Source organism: Vipera ursinii, assembly GCF_947247035.1.
Source record: "Vipera ursinii genome assembly, chromosome: 5".
Classification (NCBI taxonomy): Eukaryota; Metazoa; Chordata; class Lepidosauria; order Squamata; family Viperidae; genus Vipera; species Vipera ursinii.
Genome location: NC_139518.1, coordinates 32,174,821 through 32,195,075, shown reverse-complemented (window position 1 = coordinate 32,195,075; position 20,255 = coordinate 32,174,821). Strand labels below are relative to the sequence as shown.

Genomic DNA, 20,255 nt, shown 5'->3' with positions numbered 1-20,255 from the left:
GTTAAACTTGGAACTCTTTATAAGGGTTCAGTTTATGGAACAATATTAAATCCCGTCTTGTATTCCTACAACCAAGCATGTCATAGTAAAGATTATTTTTGGACTAGATTTGGCTCCAAGAGTTTTGTCTTCCTAAGACGTGGTTTGGGGTGGGTCCTGACAGGTGCTTCTCCAAGGGGTGCACTGGCCGCCTCTCACTGCCAGGCCCGGTGCCTCCCCTACTTGGCCACAAGGGAGCCTTGCCCACCTCGCCAGGCAGTGGCTGCTCCCTCCCTGCCTGCCAGCCACACTAGTGGTATGCGTACCACCGGTTGAAAAGCCCTGCTTTAAAACATACCAAAATATATGGATGTTCTTGCTACAAGATCTCAGCATAGCCTCCTGAGAGCTTCCATAAATTTTAAAGACTAAACTATGGCCTTACTCTTCATATATTGTTTGCTTCCTGCTCTAAAGCAGGAAGCTTTAGTAAAAAGCTTAAAGTAAAAAGCCCAGGAAAGAAGGATATACTCACAAGCTACAGTACCTCATTCTAGACAAAAGCAGCATGAAAATGACATTGAATTATATTAAAATGCAGACCTAGTAAAATTGCTGTGGCTTGGTGGTTGTTTAAGGGAAAAATAGCACTATAACACCAGAATAACTAAATATAGCCTTAAGATAGCTCAAGTATTCTGGAGAGAAAGAAGTTCCCTGTGGATGGGCTCCAGCATGAATCCAAAAGTCTAAAACTCTGGTTCTGCTGACCGACTTAGAATGGATCCTGTCTCAGGTATAGGCTGAGGACAAGAAGACGACAACTTCATAGGAAAATAGAAAAGTTGGCATGTTTGTGTAGTGGTCAGGTAAAAATGGAGAAAAGCTGATGATCACCTTGTACAGTACTTAAGTGTAAGAATTTGATAGGTTACCGAAAAATTTCAATGATATTTTTGCTTCCATAGGAAAGAAAGCAACAAAACATGTAAAAAGCCTTTTCTTTTTCATCTGTTTGAATGACAATAGTAAAAAGAATTTAAAAGTAGTATTAAACAGAACACTTCTTCTGTTGAAGTTTTTTCTTCACTTTGATGTTTCAAAATTAACCACATACTGCAACAATGAAAATAATAAGAAATAGTAACTAATGGTGCAGTTCAGTTTAATGTTATTCAGCAATTTCTGAAAACAAATTTAATAAAGGATATTAATCAAAATGAATATACTATACTTTAACTTAGCTGATAAACCCACAGTATTTTTCAAGACAAACAAAAGGAAAGAATGAAAATATTCTATAACATATGTCTTATTTGACTGGAAACAGGAAGAGGTGGAGGAAATGGCAGAATACATTGGCATAAATGTTTGCATCTGTACAGAATAAAAAATAAAAAACAAAACACACCACACTTCTTAGTTGAATATTTAATTTGCAATGACAGGAAGCAAAGCTATTTCCTGGATGCTAAAGTACGGTAATTTCTTCAAATATAGTAGGAATTGTGAAAGTAATAACATACTTAGAGAGAGCCTTCATCTGTTCTCAATAGTGAGGTAAATTTAAGCTTTGGAATACTGCCACATCAGACTATATATAATAACATGGAAAAGATGTTTTGAATCTGATGAAACCCTTACATTCAGATCCAGAATTATTTTCCCATAGTAGCCAACCCAAATGTTTCTTTCAAGACTGCAGGCTTCTGATAAATAGAATGCATACATTAGAGCGCTTGTCTAATTGAAAAAAAGAAAAAGAAATCTATATACTGAAAATTAAATAAGGAATAAAATCAGGTTAGAATATTATTGCCAGGAAGAGCTTCAGATCATGAAAAATAGCCATCCACAGTACGAAGGAATACAATTCAAACTGGTTCAGACATAATTACGTGTTGAGTTGATTTCCCCAGCGATGATATGATATTATTGCCAGGGGCCTATTAGTGTACTAGATTCATGGTCCTCTGTATTTTTGATGTTTCCATCAAACTTAAATGAACTTCAGCTGGGAATTGCTGTCCACGCACAATTGGAAGATACTTGGTTGGAAAACAAATACTGTATTTTACTGGAATTTGTGGAATTTCATGCTGCTGCACACATTTGAATTTTCACAAATTGTACATCCGTCAAATGCTATACTATTCAGATAGAATACCGTAAGTTCTTAGATGGAAATTAATCCAGGAATGATTTACAAAAGTATGTAGAATCCCACAGGGAACTAACATTTGTCATAATTTTGAAATGCAATCAAATATAATGTTCCATTAATTGAGTTTAATATAATAATGTCCAAAATGGTATAGGGTTTCCTGCCTGAGCAGGGGGTTGGACTAGATGACCTCTAAGGTCCCTTCCAACTTTTTTATATTATTATTATTATTATTATTATTATTATTATTATTATTATTATTATTATTATTATTATTATTATTATTTGTCCCACTGATTTTAGATGATCTTCCCTCAACATAACATTTTGGTCTAACCCAATATGTCTGCTCCCAAACCTCTTAAATGCACTTATTGAAAAGAAAGAAAGATAACCAAATGGCTTTGATAGTTGAAAATAGCTTTTATAAATCATTATTTCAGACAATGTTTTAGAATTTTATCCCAAGCATGATATATATGTGGTTAAAAACATAATCTGTGCTTATTATCACATGGCCAATGCATAGTAAATCAAAACTGCATGTCGCAAGAAGCCATTACAATGTCTATCAATAAATGGCTAATGGTATTACATGTTGTTGTGTACTAACAGATGGTCCAATTTAAGTTGTCTGTGAATTTGAGTCCCCAGCATAAATAAGGAAGTTCAGAAATTGGTAAATTATTCTTAGAAAGTATGTTAAAGGAAGAAAAAAAAATGCACCTGCTTAGAGTACCATTTTCCTTTTAATTTTTTATAAGCAGGATTGATAAATCTGTTAGTAGAGTTTCTCTTACCAACCGTAGTAGCAAAAACTCTAAAGCTTTAGTTATTCTTAGTATGAAGAGGGTCTGTTGCATCTGATTCTCTTGTAGATAACAAGTGAAATGAAGTAAAAAGCCAATTTCACTGCTATAAACGTGGTAAGATAATCAAAAAATCAAGCCAAGATTTATAAGAGTTAAGCTGCCAAAGACTTCTACCTGGATGGGCAAATCTTAATTTTTCTCCCACATTAGGCAAACAATCTTTTTATGGATAATGTTTAGGTTGCAATCATTTTTAATTAAATGAACCAAATCATATACTTGCCCCTTGTAATTTTTATAACAGTATGAAATCTACTAGAGAAATATCTTTCTCCTCTCTCCATGAATTTAATAGCCATAATAATATTATGGCAACAGATCTACAATTATGCAAAAATAGATTGAAAGTAGCCTTTCTTCTTTTTTCAATAGCTGTCACTGCTATCCAAGATGAAAAAGATTTCTTGGTAACTGAAAGAATTGATTCCATCTTCCTAATACCAGTTTCTCACAGTAAGTTCCCCTCAGGATTTCTTTCATGCCTGAACCCCATCCCTACTCAAGCCTCAAAAAGTATAAACCAATTAACTCACAATTTTGCAGGCTGGGAAAGAAGAAACACAACATGTTATGTATTTTTTTTTAAAAAATGTTCAGTTAATATATCGATATTTGAGTTAATATGGTAACCATGGCAAATAGACCACCAAATTTGGTCTATTTGGTAAGTGGTAGTGAGGTTCTAATTATGTTGGATCTCTGGGTTACATGCACTGAGGGCTCAGTGGAAATGTTCAGATCTGAAATCTGCAAAATTTCAATCTCAAATCTCAGATCTGCAGACTCATAGTGGAAATGTTTTGTCACCGAAGAGATATGTAACTATTAAGTTTTTAAAAGTCAGGCATTACTTCTGCTAAAGTATCTAGAACCTTGCAATATATGCTGTTTATTTTCTCTTGCTAACAGTAGCTATCATCTTTTTTCATTTAGTATGCAATTAATTGACAATCAGTAAAATGAGTTGGAAGCAAAGTCAGCAGAGGGCTTGGATTGGTTGCGCACAAAATAGTTGTAAACACAATAGCCTCCTTCTGTGGGCCAATATTTATTTGTAGCTGCATGTATATTTGTGCTCACAGGATTAGACTCAAGATACCATTCCTGTGTGTATAATAGTTAATGGATATTTCAAAGCTGAATACATTGAAAACTTACTGTCTTCTTTGCTTTGTCTGGAAAATTTACACATTATTCCCATGAACCTTATCAAGAAGATTAATGGTTTGTGAAAGATCATTTAAGACTTAGATTGTCATCAAGACTCTCGTAAAGCAAATATGCAAAAGTATTCTGGAAACAAAGCATGGTCTTTCTGTGTTTTAGAAAAAAATGTCAAGTTGTATCTTGAAAAAACAGGCCTGCCTTATTCCTATTAAAAAGGCACAGCTGAATCTATAGGATAATGTCAGGAATTATTGGAGACAAACTGGAAATAGTTTGATTTTCATCTGATGTAAATTCCTTCTACTTGCTTATTCTTGGACTTCTACTTCACGTGAGCTCCTGCATGTGTTTCGTACGTCACTGGAGAGATACTGGCAACAGTTGGGAACATTTTTTTTAAAGACGCTCTTAAGATCAAATGTGAAATGCAGCTTAGGGAATGATTAATTAACACAAATACACAATATGGGTCACGATTACAAAAATCGACTCCATCTCTGGATCCTTGCATGCGTGCATACTTCTTTCTGGAAAATAAACCAGTTTGGCTTCTTTCCAGGAGGAAAATGTTTTTTAGAATGCTATACACTTTCTTTTTAAAAACAGGGTAGGCGAGTTAGCTCTGAAAGAACAGCTCATGTTAAAACTATGAAGGTCTGTGCTATTTTGTTTCTAGGAGTTTACCAACTATGACAAGAAAAAATTAAGAGTCCCCATAACTGACTGGAATCCATTTCCTTCCCACTCTATAAAAAGCAAAGATCATAGCCATTTTGTTCACATATTCATTTTCATGTACACTGAAAGCTCTTTCTCTAGAGACTTTTCTCCAGCCCAGTGGCTTTTCATCCAGTTAGGCTTAGTTCAGTTCATGGCAGCTGGTGAGAAGAAAAGCATATGAGAAAAGGATATATACTATATGTAAACAATAATTGATAGAGGAATAATAGCTTATGCCGTGCTTTGACTAATTTTCAGATCTTCCCCACAGATGTTTTAATGCACAGGAACCTGCTAATAACTGCCCTCAAACCTTTTGGTACCATGTAGTATATTCAATATGATGTTTAAAGTAAATTGACAATAAATATGCAAGAATTATGATTATATATTAACTAAATTCAATTGATAATAATTGTAATATAAAATTAGCAACATAAGAAATTAATCCTTTTTATTTTATATGAGATACCAGATATACTATAGCAAAATACTAGGGAACTGAAATACATCTTTCTTCAGATCCATGATATTCAAAATGTGGGAAATTGTACTGCTAAATAAACCAAGAGCAAATATGTAGATGATTCGTTTTTATACTTGAATAAACCCACTAGTTTCTGACTTCTGATTTCTCTCTGTCTCACTGGGGAGAAAAAATATAGATGAAGCAAAGCATATACTATATGAGAGCAATAAGCAAAATCAACAATCCAGAGGAAAGGAAAATCTGTACAGGAATTAAAACCCATTGCATTTGATTTCCTACCTGTGCACTGAAACACATTCACCCCAGAAATCCATTGGTGGAGTGGATTGGTATGGGGTTGCAGGGGGCTTTTTCCTTTTGGATGAATAGAGCAAATCTTTAGTCTATCAAATACTGGCAATACAGTATTCAATTTTTTTCTGTGATATGCTGAGGAATCCATCACAGGTTCTTCAGATATTATTGAACTACAAATTCTAACAGTCTTCAAATTAACATAGTCAATGCTGCAGTTGACAAGTATACTGCAGATTGCTCATTCCATGGTGGCTAAAGAGAAGAGGTAAGCTTTGAATTTTTGATTCCATAAAGAAATGCTTTTTCTTCACTTTCCTGAGATATGATACTGCACATTATTTTGTTATGAAAATATATAGTCATAACTCTGCTAGCTGTAACTGTTGCATGATTCTGGAAGTACTTCAACCATTTGATTTATTTCCACAAGATGGTGCAGTAGGGCTAATGATCTTTTCAGCAGGGCTAATGATCTTTTCAGCACACAGTCTGCATTTGGAGAAGAATATAATTTGAAAAATAAAGACTGAACAAAAACATCCTTCTAGAATGTTTTGCTCTGAAAATAAAACAGCAAAGTATCTTAATGTTTGGATTCCCTTTCCCTGGCCATGACTATAGGGACCTCCAACTGTATATAATTAATGCATACCCCATTCAAAATGACTAACAGACCCCAAATTATTTTATATATTGATTTTATTTATTTTAAGATATTTCTATTTCTATTTATACAAAGTACACTTACACATGATAACAGATGTTAGGATATATTGTGATTCTCTTTGGAAATTACATTCAATTCCTTCATCAGCAGAGTGGCAGATCAAACTGACAGATAAAGCATTGATATAAAAATATATTTAAAAATAAATTTAAACTCTCTCTAATTTGGGAGCCATTGATGGATTATAATTTTGCACACAGACCTCTACCATACTTGAAGTTTGAGTTTCTCTTACCATAAAACTTAAAACATCAAATTATGTCTGGGTGGCATGAATTCTGATCAGATTTTATTATTTTTACTCATGATTTCTATTAACCTGTTTTTATTCATCTTTTTACTTAACTTTAATAATTTTTAAACTGATATATGATTATCATTATATGCTGTCTTAATTCAATGTTACTATTAGAAAAATAGGATTTTTTTAGATTAATTAAGATCTTAATGATAAGAGTTTCCTAAATCCCTGTTTCTAGTTCTTTTCATGGCTGGTTCATTCACTCAGCTAATTTACTTTGGTGGTCCATATTTTTAAAAATATTTTTCTGCTTAAGTTGAGTATTGCACATGACACAAGGGCAAATACAAATGTAAGATCAAATGTAAATCTTATATGTTTCATTTCCATCCCATCTTTTTCTTGGGAAAATCAGATTAGCATTTATGAATATCACTATTTTTGTTCCTATAGCAACAACCTATGATAGATGGTTTGTACTGGGCAAACAATCAGGGGTACAATGGTATAGGAAAAAATTTTCTTTATGTCCTGTTTACAAGCACTACAGAAGTATTTGGTTAATCACTGTGAGAAATAAAATGTATAAAATGGGCCTTTGCCCCATCCAGCAAAGTTATTCTCATGTACTCATAATTGCATGACTGCAAGTTCTAAACATATTCTTCTAAAAAAAAACCCAGCATCTCAAAGCACAACTTCCCAGAAGCCTTCAGAGAATTAATTTGGGAGTATATGGATGTCACAGCTAGGTAGCAACTAGGCACTGCCCTTTGTGTGTCATACTTTCTTTAAAAATTATTTAAAATATACACATTAGGGCAAGTCCAAATCAACTAATTGAAAATTATCTAAAACAATTTTAAATGTGCAAACTGCAGATAATTAGCCTATACATCTACTCTTTACAACAATATTGAAAAAGAATACAAATGATAAACATAACAGTAAATCAGGAATAAAAGAATAATTAAACATTAAACACAAGATTAGTTATAATCAGAGATGCATTTAGAGGGAAATACCTATTTCCCCAATTTCAAAAATGTTTCGCTTCTCATCTAAGAAGCTTCTTCAACTATGACTAGATGGTGGGGAATGGCAGGATTTATATACCTTGCATACAGCTGGTCATTTTAGCAAGTCACTGAAGCCTCTGTAGGCTTATCTGTGTTGTCAGGGTCACCTGAGTAGTGCAAATGGGTGTGGAGCCTTCTTGGAACTATTGAGAGGATTGTGTTGTAGACTGGAGGTAGATAATGTCTATTTGCACTACTCAGGTGACCCTGACAACACAGGTAAGCCTACAGGGGTTTCAACAACTTGCTAAAAGAACAGCTGTTGGCAAGGAATATAAATCCTGCCATTCCCCACCATCTAGCCAGAGCTGAAGAAGCTTCTTGGATGAGAAGTGAAACAACTTCAAAGAAAAACAAGAAAATCCAGTTGCCTCATGAAAAAAGAACCTTTGGGACTGCAACTCTAAAACTTCACAAAGTTTCTCCTTCTTTTCTCAGTTCTTTCTCATATAGGCTAGTTTTAGTACTTACAGTACAATTGACATGTTTTCAACTATTTAGCAAACTTTGGTCTTTCTACCATTTCTCACCAGGTAGTAGCACCTAGCTGACCTTGTCTCATTTTAGAACAGGGGTAGGCAACCTTGGCTGTTTTATGACTCATGGACTTCAACTCCGAGAGTTCCTGAGCCAGCTATGTTGGCTCAGGAATTCTGGGAGTTGAAGTCCAGGAGTCATAAAAGAGCCAAGGTTGCCTACCCCTGTTTTAGAAGATAAGCGTGCTTGGTTCTGGGTGTTTAGGCTAGATAGGATATGAACATATTGTGGAGAAAAGCAATAGAGAATCACTTTCATAGTGTTTTCAGAAAAAAATGCATGGATATATTTCCTAGATACTGAGTTCATCTTGGTGGAGACTTTATTTTTACCATGATCTATTTTTTTCTGTATTTTCCTCGTTAGCATGAGTAGAAATGAGAATGAAAATTTCAGAATAGTATCCATTCTGGAGATTAAATGGAGTATTGCAGTACTGGAGTGTTCTGAAGTACTACTCAGTTAGTACCATTTTCATGTGGAGTGTAACAATCAGACTACAGATTTTGCTCTGCAGAACTTTATCATAACCCTCTTTTCACTATGCAAATATAACTGTTTAGAAAAGTTAGTTATACAACTATTGTATCAATGATGACTATTTTAAAAGATAACTATATAAATATATACTAAAAAAATAGAGTTCAGTGCCAGTTTTGACCAAGTGAATCTATGCTGGATTGCTATTGTATAGTCAATGACGCCAATTTCCAGAATCTACCCATGATGCTTATCGAAAAATTATTTGGGTAGAAGAAGGGAGAAAAAGGAACATGCTACGCAAAGGTCAACTTGTTCTGGCTCATTTTCCAGAAGACTGCTACAAGTTTACATTGCTCAACAGCTTGTAACGTAACTGGTTTAGCTAAATTCAGAAGGCACATAAGCAGAAGCATGCTGCAAAATGAATTAAATACCTTCAATCTTCTAAAGGCAGCCAGACTAAATATTATGTACAAAAGAATGGTATTGTGAAGGAATTACTGTAATTCTCTTGGGAAGGTTAAGGTGACGAAACCCAATCTAATCATTTCTGCAACAGCTCCAGAAAGTCTGGCTATGAAAGGAGTTGTGGGGACTTGTAGTTCAGCTATATTTTGAGAGGCTTAGTTTTCCTTTTCGTAATGATCAGGACTCTCAGCTCAATCTAAAACACCACAGAAGTAGACATTTTGGGCAACATATAAATATGTATGTGCGTCTGTTTGCATATCTGCATTTAATATACATTTTTAATATTTAAGAAGGTTAAGCTTCCATTTTGCTTCAGTATATTTTCTTTCCTGGCTCTGTTCTGAAAGATGGCTATCATCCTTCAGCTGGAAAAAGTATGAAATTCAGTGGAGTAAGAAATTAAACAATTCATATAATTTTCAGTGTCAAAATATTGAAATCTTTATCTTATGAAATGAAAATGCCTTTACTGCATAGACGTTGACAGAAGAAAAACAGATGATTTGCTCATGAAACTTTCTCGCTCAGGCCAAAACCTTTTATTAATTACAAGGATAACATTTTGTGAAAATACCAGATTTGTAGGAGATTATATAAGAGGGAGATGCTTGGAAATACTGCAAGTTAGCTATAGCTCCTAACAGGAGTACTTCCATGTGGGATTTATGATTTATGAAGAAGCAGCTTCAAAAAATAAATAAATAAAATAAAATAAAAAGAAAGGGATCCATTTTTTCATCTCATCTTCCTGAATACTTGCCATGCTTGCCTTTATAACTTTAAAGACCCAGACTGAATCTTAAATCCTAAATTAAATCAGGGTGTGTTAAACCAAGGAGGAAGAAACTAAGGGGTATTTGCTGAATTACAACTCCCAGTATCCCTTACTGTATGCTATCCTGGTTAAGGCTATTGGGAACATATAGCTTTGAGCTATTGTCTCAATCTGATTCTGAGGATGTGCAAGGCATTTTTTTTCATACAAATTGACCTTGTCCAAAAAGCTGTTGTGTGAGAAAACAAAAAACAAAGCTGTTGCCCATGCTCTATTGAACACCTGGTCTTTGTAGTCCAGATTCGTAAACCTAAGAAAAGAAGAGGAATGGATTAGAAATAAATGATTGATAAGTCTGTTCCTAGTCACAGAAAAGTGTGGTTATGTGTAAAGGAATGAAGGACTCACCTTGAGAATACAGAAGGATGAGTGATACATTAAGGAGTTCTTAGCGTGCCTATTTCTTGACCTGGTCTTACTTGGAAGATTGACATCTAGCGATTGCAACGCTTTATGGGACAATCATGCCACATTTTGTGAACAAATAGCATTTAATTTTGTTCAACCAAGAAGTTATAGATGCATACTCTTAAGGCTCTTTCTCTCTGCCACAGAATTTAAATGAGCATGGAACAAAATCCTACTTACCCTGCAATTTTTCAGCATATTCACCAAAAGTCACCTTCTTCTATAATGTTGACAGTAGAATTAACGCACCAAAACTGAAAAATTAGGAACCTTTTAATATGTTCCAAACGCTTGTGCTAATACTGTCCTCTTGAACAATCTCAACCTGCATGTATCAGTCTAATATTGGAGGGTTTTATGCCAAATGAGTAGATACGCCCTCCACTGTTTTTTTTAAAAAAATCTTGTTTTAGAGAAGTTAGCTTCCAATGCCCCATATGAATTACTCTGGTTGAATGTTATCCTGTATCCTCTAAATTTATTTAGCCTGTGTATCATATCCATTTGATTAAAAAATAAAAAGAGAAGTTAAGCAGTTTCATGCTAACCAGCAGGATGCAGAAAGATGCAATTTTATGAGTCTTGCTTATTACTTGGTTCAGGTCAATTAAAAAGAAAGTTTTAATTTATTATAAAACTGAGTTACTCTTTTTAAAGTGCTAAATCAAATATTGTAATTGGTATATTATCTCTGGCAGCTTCATCAATTTTCTTAAAAAAATAATTGTAATGACACCTGTAAAAACTAGCACACTTGTAATGGGATAACCTTTCAGTCTGCAATTGACAAACCGGGTTGTAGTCTGCAAAAGCTTCTGAAGTGAATATAATAATATTTTTAGTACAGCCTTATACTATATAGATGTAAAATACTAAGATTCCCTAGAGACTGAGCTTCTGCCAATGTTGCCTAAAATACCAAGGTTGGTTTTCTTGAAATGTCACTTTCTTAACTATATTTGGATTAAAATGAAAGCTGCTGCCAACTCTCCAATAGAGTTTTCTGGGAAGAACCATTACTGCATCTTCTGTTTGAAAGGCTTTGCTCTGCCGTCTTATTTCTAAAATAGTTACTGCAACTTCAAGAATTTACATCATTTTTGGCATTCATCAATAGCTTGAACAAGCATAGGGTCACATGCAATCCTTCTCGAAAACCAACTTCTTCCTCAGGGTCCATAAACAATAGCAACAAATTGCAGAGTTTCGAAGCAAAAGATTGGAAAAATTATAGACAAGGAATAGTTACATTATCTGCATGTAATATATTTAATTGTGATTATGTTAAAGTTAATTAAATCAACATAACTATCCCTCCCTACCTCTTTATCTTACTTTCCCCATATTTTGGAAGTATATCTCCAAATATGGGTATGACTCTGGCCTTCAAAAGTTGTGTATTCATGCTATTCTAACAGAATTTTCTCAGACCAGAGACCAGCACAGAATTACACTAAGTACATTGCCTTACTGGCTGCACTAAAGTCTAAGACAGAACTAAAGAAGGGAGGGGTTTATTCCACTCACTTTTAGCCCTGATGATGTTATCTAGTTGGGCAATGAAACATTTGCAAGAAAGCCACCAAGCTCAGAGAGCACCAAGGACCCCACAGTTCAAACCCGAGCTACAATGTTTTCTTCTATGGGTATAGAGCAGACATGTCAAACTTGCGACGTCATGTGACATCATGCAACGTATCAGACTTTTTTCTCCATTGCCGACAATGGGGTGGGCGCAGTTTGGGGATGACGCGTCTGACCCGTGGGCCGGCAGTTTGACACCTCTGGTATAGAGTACACAGGTGAATAGCTACAACAGCAAGATAATTGTCTGGTTATAGACAATAGCAAGTATTTGATTGGACATAGCACACTGTGTACCTAGTAAGATAACTGAGGCCATTAGGGTATAACTATGAAATAATGGGGCAGGACTATGAAGACAAAGAGGTTTTGAAAGAACAGAGAGACAGTATTTCATAAACATAATTTCTTTCAAACGAGTTACTTTCTTATGCTTTCCCAGAACTCTGCTGCCTCCCAGGATCTTTTCCTAGCTTATCAGCTTTCCTTAGTATTCTAAAGTTTTATAGCTGAGCTGACAGTTTAGTGTGCCTGGAAAAATATAGTTGTGATGGGGATAGTTGCCCACAGTAATGTTACCTCATTTAGCTGAGTTAGTGCTTTAGTTTCCTTTAGTTCAATCATTCAATGTATAGCACTGCCACTATGAGTTAAGTTGGAAATCTAGAGATCAAATGATCAGTGATTTCTAGCCTGATAATAACATCATATTTATAATTATTGCAAGTATTGCATTATCGCACTTATTTGCAAAACATAAAACACATAAAATAACCTAGATAACCTCCGATAACTTTCCCCTTCCCCATTCCCAAATCTTGAATTATACCAGGGGTGTCAAACTGCTGGCCCTCAGTCTGGATGCGTCATGCCAAAACTGTGCCCACCCCGTTGCCAGCAATGGGAGAAAAGTCACGATATGTTGCAATACGTCATGTGATGTTGTGAGTTTGACACCCGTGAATTATACCACTATAACACTTTATGGTATTTTGAATACCTTCACTTAATAAAAGTTATCCCTCATGGTCCTTTCTGAAATATTCGAATGTAGCACTTTTAGTTAACTTACCTCTTCTGTGTTCAACATGTAATCAAATAGATGTGTAACCCATACTATCAAATTAATTGTAAAATTAAAAATTGTTTTTAGGGGATTATCCAGACCTTAAAATTTGATTTGAAAACATGTTATATGGAAGATTTCAACAATATTAGGATTTTTACTTTAAATTAACTGCTGGATAACAATGAAGAATTTTTTTAAAAAAATCATATTTTATGTTAAATACCGTTTGTGCATTGCCACCCACTGGTGGTCTTTAAAACAGCAACTTTGACTGCCAAAGCAATCTGGACTGGTGCGTTTTCAGCTTCCAAACACACACACTAGAAGTGACCAGTAAATCTTGCGAGGTAAAAACCTCACAATTAATCTTTATTTATAAAATATTTATCAATATATCAGTCTGATATGCCAATTTTAAAAACTGAATTGAATACAAAGTAGATATCCCCTCTTTGTCTAAATGTCAATATCAAAAAAATCAACAGATATTGGATTATGGTTTACTCAAGAAAAAGTATTTTGGAACTACTGGACACCATTATATTTGTATGGAAAAGGAATAAGTCAATCAGTATGTTGTTGGACATGCAAAGATGCATTAATGCAAACTGCATTAAGATTTGTTTTTTTTCAAAGTCCTTTTTTCTAGGAAGAAGTAATTATATATATTGATTCTGAAGCCAAGATTTAATATTTTCAGATGTCCATGTTTTCTTGAACTATATACCTGTTATATGGAAAGTTAGGACTGGACAACAAAAGAGATCCTCTGCCTTCCTTTATTGCTAAAGGAATAGTTCTTCAGTATTGTAAACTTGAATTTATGGCCTCAATAACTTGAAGACCTAATGTTACCTGCAAGTTACAAAGGAGATGTTTACCACTATCCTGTAGAGATTATATATATACAATTACAATGAAATGTAACTCTTTGCTGAAACTGTTTTTCTAAAATTTCAAATACACATAATTAAAATTAAAATTAAAAGATTCAAACAAACAAATTGTTTCCCAATTACAAGGGGAAAAGGAATGGAACTAGTTGACAAATATACATTAATCCTTGAACAAAAATATGTAATTCTGCTGCCATCCTAGTTTATAAAGCATGCTTTCAAAATGTACACAGCACATTGATATTCTTATAATAGCAATAATGTAAAGTTTTTGATATTTTCTGCCTGTTATTGTTTTCTGCTGAAGCTCTAATTAAGGGAATATAAAGAAGAAAATTGTACCCTCTGGCAGAATAATCTATTGTATATAAACAGGGAGCAAACTCATACCGTAATGATATAACCTAGTTTAGTAATGAAACATCTGCAATACGTAAATAACCAAGCTCAGTGATCACTAAGAACTCCATAATAAATATGTTTCTCTGATTTCTTTGCTAATGATGTAACAACCTATGCTTCTTAAACACCAATGCACCAATAATGAAAAAAAAATACACAAAGGTAGCTGCTTCCCAAATACAAATCTACAGACAATAAATTAAATACCAGGTAGTAAATATGTTAAATATATGTTTGTATAAGTTCACTACTGCTAAGCTTGTAAGCCGCCCTGAGTCTTCGGAGAAGGGCGGGATATAAATGGAATTAAAATAAATAAAATAAAAAAATAAAAATTACCAGCAAAGTTCTATTTTTTTTCAAATAAATTTTAGTGCCTGGAATAAAATGACACATTGAATAATAATGTGCCATCAAGTCATTTTTGCTTCCTAATGGCTAGATTTTCTCCATGACAATCTATCTCTAATCACAATCATCTTTTTCTGTTGATATACTATATGTTTTGTATTTTGTATAGAGGGGAGAATACACTGTCTTGTATCAGTCCTTTGCCAATATGGAGGGTCAATCAGGTTCTGCTATAGTTGGCTTCCTGACCTGTATGTACATTTCTCATGAGGATAATGAGCTGTTCTGGGATTCTGGTTGGTTGTTTTTTTTTGAGCATTCACCACAGCTTGACACAACTGACACAATCAAAGGCTTTTGTATGATTGAGGAAGCACATAGTATTCTTTGGTATTCTTTGGCCTTTTCAACTGCCCAACAAGCACCAACAATAATGTCTGATGTTCCTTGGCCTTTTCTAAAGTTATCTCAAACATCTGGTATCACTTTTACCATGCAGAGTTTTAATCCACATTGGATAACCCTAAGCATGATTTTGATAGGCTCTGAACTTAATGATAGTGTACAATAATTTATACATTCTGTAAAGTCTCCTTTGGGGGGGGGGAATTACTGGAATGTAGATTGACCTCTTCCAATTAGTCAATCACTATGCCATTCTCCAGATTTGCTGGCATAGCTTGGCTAGAACCTTGAACCATTCTTCTGTTGCTTGTTATACATTGGTGAGTATTCCATCAGTTCCTGTAGCTTTCTTTTCCTGTAGGGCAGCAACAGCAACTAGACATCCCGAAGGCTTCAATCTACTCAAATCACAATAATATGAGTACCAAATTAGTATTCAAAAAGATCTTCAGCAATTTCTAAGTAGCACGCTATGTGCCACCCAACCTGACTGTGACACCATCATCTGGCACTATATCATCAATCATTTTATATTTTCTATCCATGTGGTTTTCTTGGTAGAAAATTCAGGAGTAATTTACCATTGCCTTCCTCTGGACAGTATGAATTGATGCCTTTGCTATTGTCACTAAATGATCATCTGCCTTCAGCAGCTGCCTTTGTCACATAGTATACATTTATGTGTGTAATGAAGTCCAGATGGAATAAACAACAGAGATAGGAGAAATGCTACAGTTTGGTAACATGAGATTTGTTTCATGAAGATTCTCAGTTGTTTTGAAAATATTTTAAACTGCAGCAAGGAGTTCACCAAAATTCTTAGTAATATCACTGCAAGAAAGATGGAAAGTAACATCAGGGAAATAATGTACTCCTACTTTCAGTATGGTAATTTAAATATATTTAAATTAGAAACTAAGTAAGAGTTTTGTTTGATCTCCTCAGATAACCCTTCTGATGAAAACTGATCAAATTGAAAGATGCAGATGTGACTGTAAATGAAAGTAGTATAGATACCACAATGTTAACAGAATATGGCAGTCCTAAAGATATTAGATGTGCTTGTATAAGATTAAATGATATGAGAGAAAGAAGAAAAAAGAACATTTAGAGCAATCTACAAAATTATTTCATATTGCATCTAGTTGTCAGTCTCTGCTGCTAAATCATAACAGGTTTTGCTATCATTTATGGCAACTAATATTTACTGTACAGAAAAACATTATGACTGGAGTTACAATCTAAAAGCACTTTTACTACAAAATGTGTTCCTATCTGTTAAGAAATGTTGATCTGTCTCTCCCTTTTTAGAATCTTACCACGAAGAAAGACAAGATTAGTAAGAGACTAAGGAAGGTAAGGGTTGGAGCTGAATGTTCCCCACTGCTAAGCCTCCTTTGCATTTCCCCATGCCAGTTCAAACCAGTTCTGTTGGTAGAAGATTCTTGCTGCTGCTTTCATCACTATGGCAACCTACACCAGAAACAGGGGTGACACTTGTAGATTTTTTTTTTTTGGACATTCTTCTCCTGGGCATTGAGGTTTTAGTCTGAACTATGTTTAAGAAGATATGCTGTGGATCTTAATTACTTTTCCGTTGTGTGAGCTGTTTTCCTTCGCTAAAGGTGGAGTTTGAATTAAAATGATGTTATTAGTTTTACTTTTGCAAACATTCAGAAAGATTGAGCTACATGCCTGAAAAAACATCAATTAAAAATGGCAGCCTATTTCTAAAATGGTCAAACACTAGGGACCAGGCTAATTTTTCTTATTCTAGCATCCAAGCCACACCCTGGGGGGACACACATTACATGGATACATTTGCATTAGCAGTGCTACTCTGTGGAAACATTATGGATGGTCCTATGTCTATTTTTAGGAAACATCAGGGGAAAAAAGCTTGTATTCTTCAAAGAGTGCTGGAAACATTAAAACCTTTTAAAATGGTAAAAGAGAGGAAATGAATTACTTAGCTATCTCATAAATGCTAGTGATCTATCATTATCCCATATCTGATCTGGCTGACTAATGTTGCAGACTTACTTGGCCAGCTCATCCCTATTGCTGTGCTGCAATATTAACCATATACATGCATTTGGATTTTACCCAATCATTCTTGCTTCATAGCAGATATAATATAAATAAATAGAATATGGAATAGAATAGAATATAAATTTTTGAAAGCCAAGGTATAAACTTGAATATTTATATCATCTTTTTAAAATTTGTGATTAATTACACTTATGATCATGGTATACCTAGCATGACTCATGACTTTTTCTCTAATTTTTGTAATATTGTAATAAAACAGCTTCTTTCCAGAAATGAGACACTTATAGAGTTTATTTCTGCTTTCCCTAATTAGAAAAGTATCTAGTAGTCAAAATTCAGGTTATAGAAGTAATTATCTTTTGATTCATGGACCTTAAGAATATTTACCTCTTATAATTATAATTCCGCTATAATTAATGGAATAAAGTCCAGTGGGTCTGTAAATCAGGGTATAAGCAGAGAGAGAGAAGAAGGAGGGCAACATAGCTAAGAGTAAAAGAAATGGAAAATGAGAAGAGTTTGCCAAATATAAGTGATACTGTTAACATTTGGTTGCAAAGATACAGCTCAGCTTAGGTTTCTTCTCTGCAGTAAACAAAGAGGATGGATAGCCTTGAGAGTCTTATTTGGCAAGATTTCAGCCAGCCAACAATGGAAAGAGAGATTATTGCTCTCACAAGTGAAGGAAATGCTCCATTGATTTATCATATGGGAGATCAAAGCTTGAAAAACCAAAGGGAAGCTTGGCCAGGATAAGATAAGGCTAGATGAAGAAGATGGTAAGATCAAGCAAGGTACTCAGAATCTCATAATGAAAAATTGCTACAGATATCATCAGACCCAGATGTTACTTTTGGAGCATCTTGCCAATCAAATGGGGAAAATTAATCTGTGTATTGAATTCTACGTCCTTCAAAAACACTGTGTCTTTAAATTTCAGTGAGTGGGGAGATCAAACCAGTTTGGCAGGGTGTGTGTGTGTGTGTGTGTGTGTGTGTGAGAGAGAGAGAGAGAGAGAGAGAGAGAGAGTATCTCAGAGTATGAATGTGTATGAATGTTCAATAAAGAAAGAACTGCTATTGGTCAGCAATCTCTGTTGAACAGCCAGCTGGCTTTCATAAGGCGGGACTTGAACTCATAGTACTCTGCTTTCTACCCTGGTGCCTTAACTGGTAGACCAAACTGGCTCAGGGAGGTTGTCAGAGGTTGCCTCAGCACCCATATGGGAAAGAGGCAAATTTGTGAATCTTTAAATTACAAAGTCTCAACCTGAGGCCCAAGGTAATGACTGTGGTTCCAAGAATCTTCTTGAACTTCTCACTGGAATGAGATTTTTAATGCAAAAAGTGAAAATTATTAAATGTATGACAAATAATGTCAATCTTAATTAAGGTTGAATGGACGTGCTTCATGGTCCTGCTCTGAAATAGCTTTATTTTTTCCAGACGCTCTCAAAATGTTTTTGGTTCAGGGGATGTACTTTTGGAAACCGCAGGATTGCTCTTGGAATAGTAGTGTCTGGGAGGATGTTCCCTCATTGTCCAGAGGGAAAAGAAATATTCTGGAGTTCTCAGGAACATTTAGTTTCCCAATCATCAAATGTTACACTTCCCTAAATGAATGTATCTTTTTGTTGGTCCCTGTTCACTTCTTTATCCTGGTTCTACTTTATTATTGAGAGTTAGTTGTTTTATAACTCAAGCATATTCCTCTGATAACAATTCTGTACTGTTTAAATACAGGCTATGGAAGATTGACTGCTTGCAAGAAGAGCATCAGGGAAAACATGAAGCCATAAAAGTCTACTCCATAGACTCTGATTATTACAAAATCAATCTACCTATCTACCAATTTACATACCTATCTTCCAGTCTGGGGAAGGATATTCTACAAGGGTAATGCTCTTGGTTCAGAAGTAAAAAAAAGGAAGTGAATCATTATTTCATTGGATGGACACATAAGCAAAGTTATAGATCTTTCTAAAATATTTTGAATGAGCAATTTTGATTTATTTTTTCCTTGTAGTCAACAGCAATAGCGATAGTCTGAGACCATCTTCATTCATACTGTACCTATTCAATTCTTCAGGATCTTAGAATGTGCAAGTTACTGTTTTATAAAGAATCTTGCAAGATTAGAGTAAGTCTGATACAAAACAGTGTGTCAGCTACTGTAGATAGTTTAATAGTTAACCATAGTATCTGAAAATCAAGATACACAACTCTTTCAACAAAACTGAATTGTCCAGAGTATGTTACCCTTACTGAATTCTGCTCGATTGGTGCAATCACCATAAAAAACACCAATCTACTTGTCTCCAGTAATGAGCAAGCATATTTTGCATTTTTTAGCTTCTTTAAGTAGGTGTGGTTAATCTGATCTGAAAATCACTAGGGCAATAAAATATATTGTTATCTGCTGCTGAATTTTGAATTCTATCACTTCTAACAAGCTATAGTTTGTAACTGCTTTTGAATCCAATTATTGGTAATAACTAAACACTATTTTACTTTCTTGTAAACAAAATACCAAGATTTTGAAAAATGATAGCTTAATATTGCATACTTATATATTTGTGAGTATTTTAATTATAAGATTTAATATATGTCTATATAACATTATTTCTATTCCACAGTAAGTCTCACATAGAGTTATTATTGTATCTGTTATTCCTCCACATTTCCTTCCTTCTCTTGGAGTATAAGAGCATGATCTATTTTATTTTCAAATTGAGAAGACAATCGGTTGGGCTATGAAATGGAATGGAGAAACTCTTATTATCCCTTGGAACTTTAATTTGGAAAACAACGCCTAGTTAAGACTGAATGTGTATGGAAACTTTCTAACAAACAGAACATTCAATATAGTCAAACTATTGTGATAATAGCAGTGACAGAAGATGAAAAGATTTATCATGGTAGGAGAAAAATCCTCATAAAGAACAAGGGGCGTTCCCACAAGGGCATATAGTTTCCCAAGGCGATATTGACTTATGATATCATCTTCCACCAATACAAAGATTTGCA

The 20,255-nt window shown here is 34.5% G+C and overlaps 1 long non-coding RNA gene across 1 annotated transcript; it reads left to right on the top strand.

Annotated features, from left to right (window-relative positions):
* Positions 1 to 3,414: 3,414 nt before the first annotated feature.
* On the top strand, positions 3,415 to 17,916 carry LOC310640952. The gene is made up of 3 exons (XR_014492634.1): positions 3,415 to 3,468; positions 16,489 to 16,533; positions 17,821 to 17,916. It is a non-coding gene; the product is annotated as an uncharacterized lncRNA (long non-coding RNA).
* Positions 17,917 to 20,255: the final 2,339 nt, after the last annotated feature.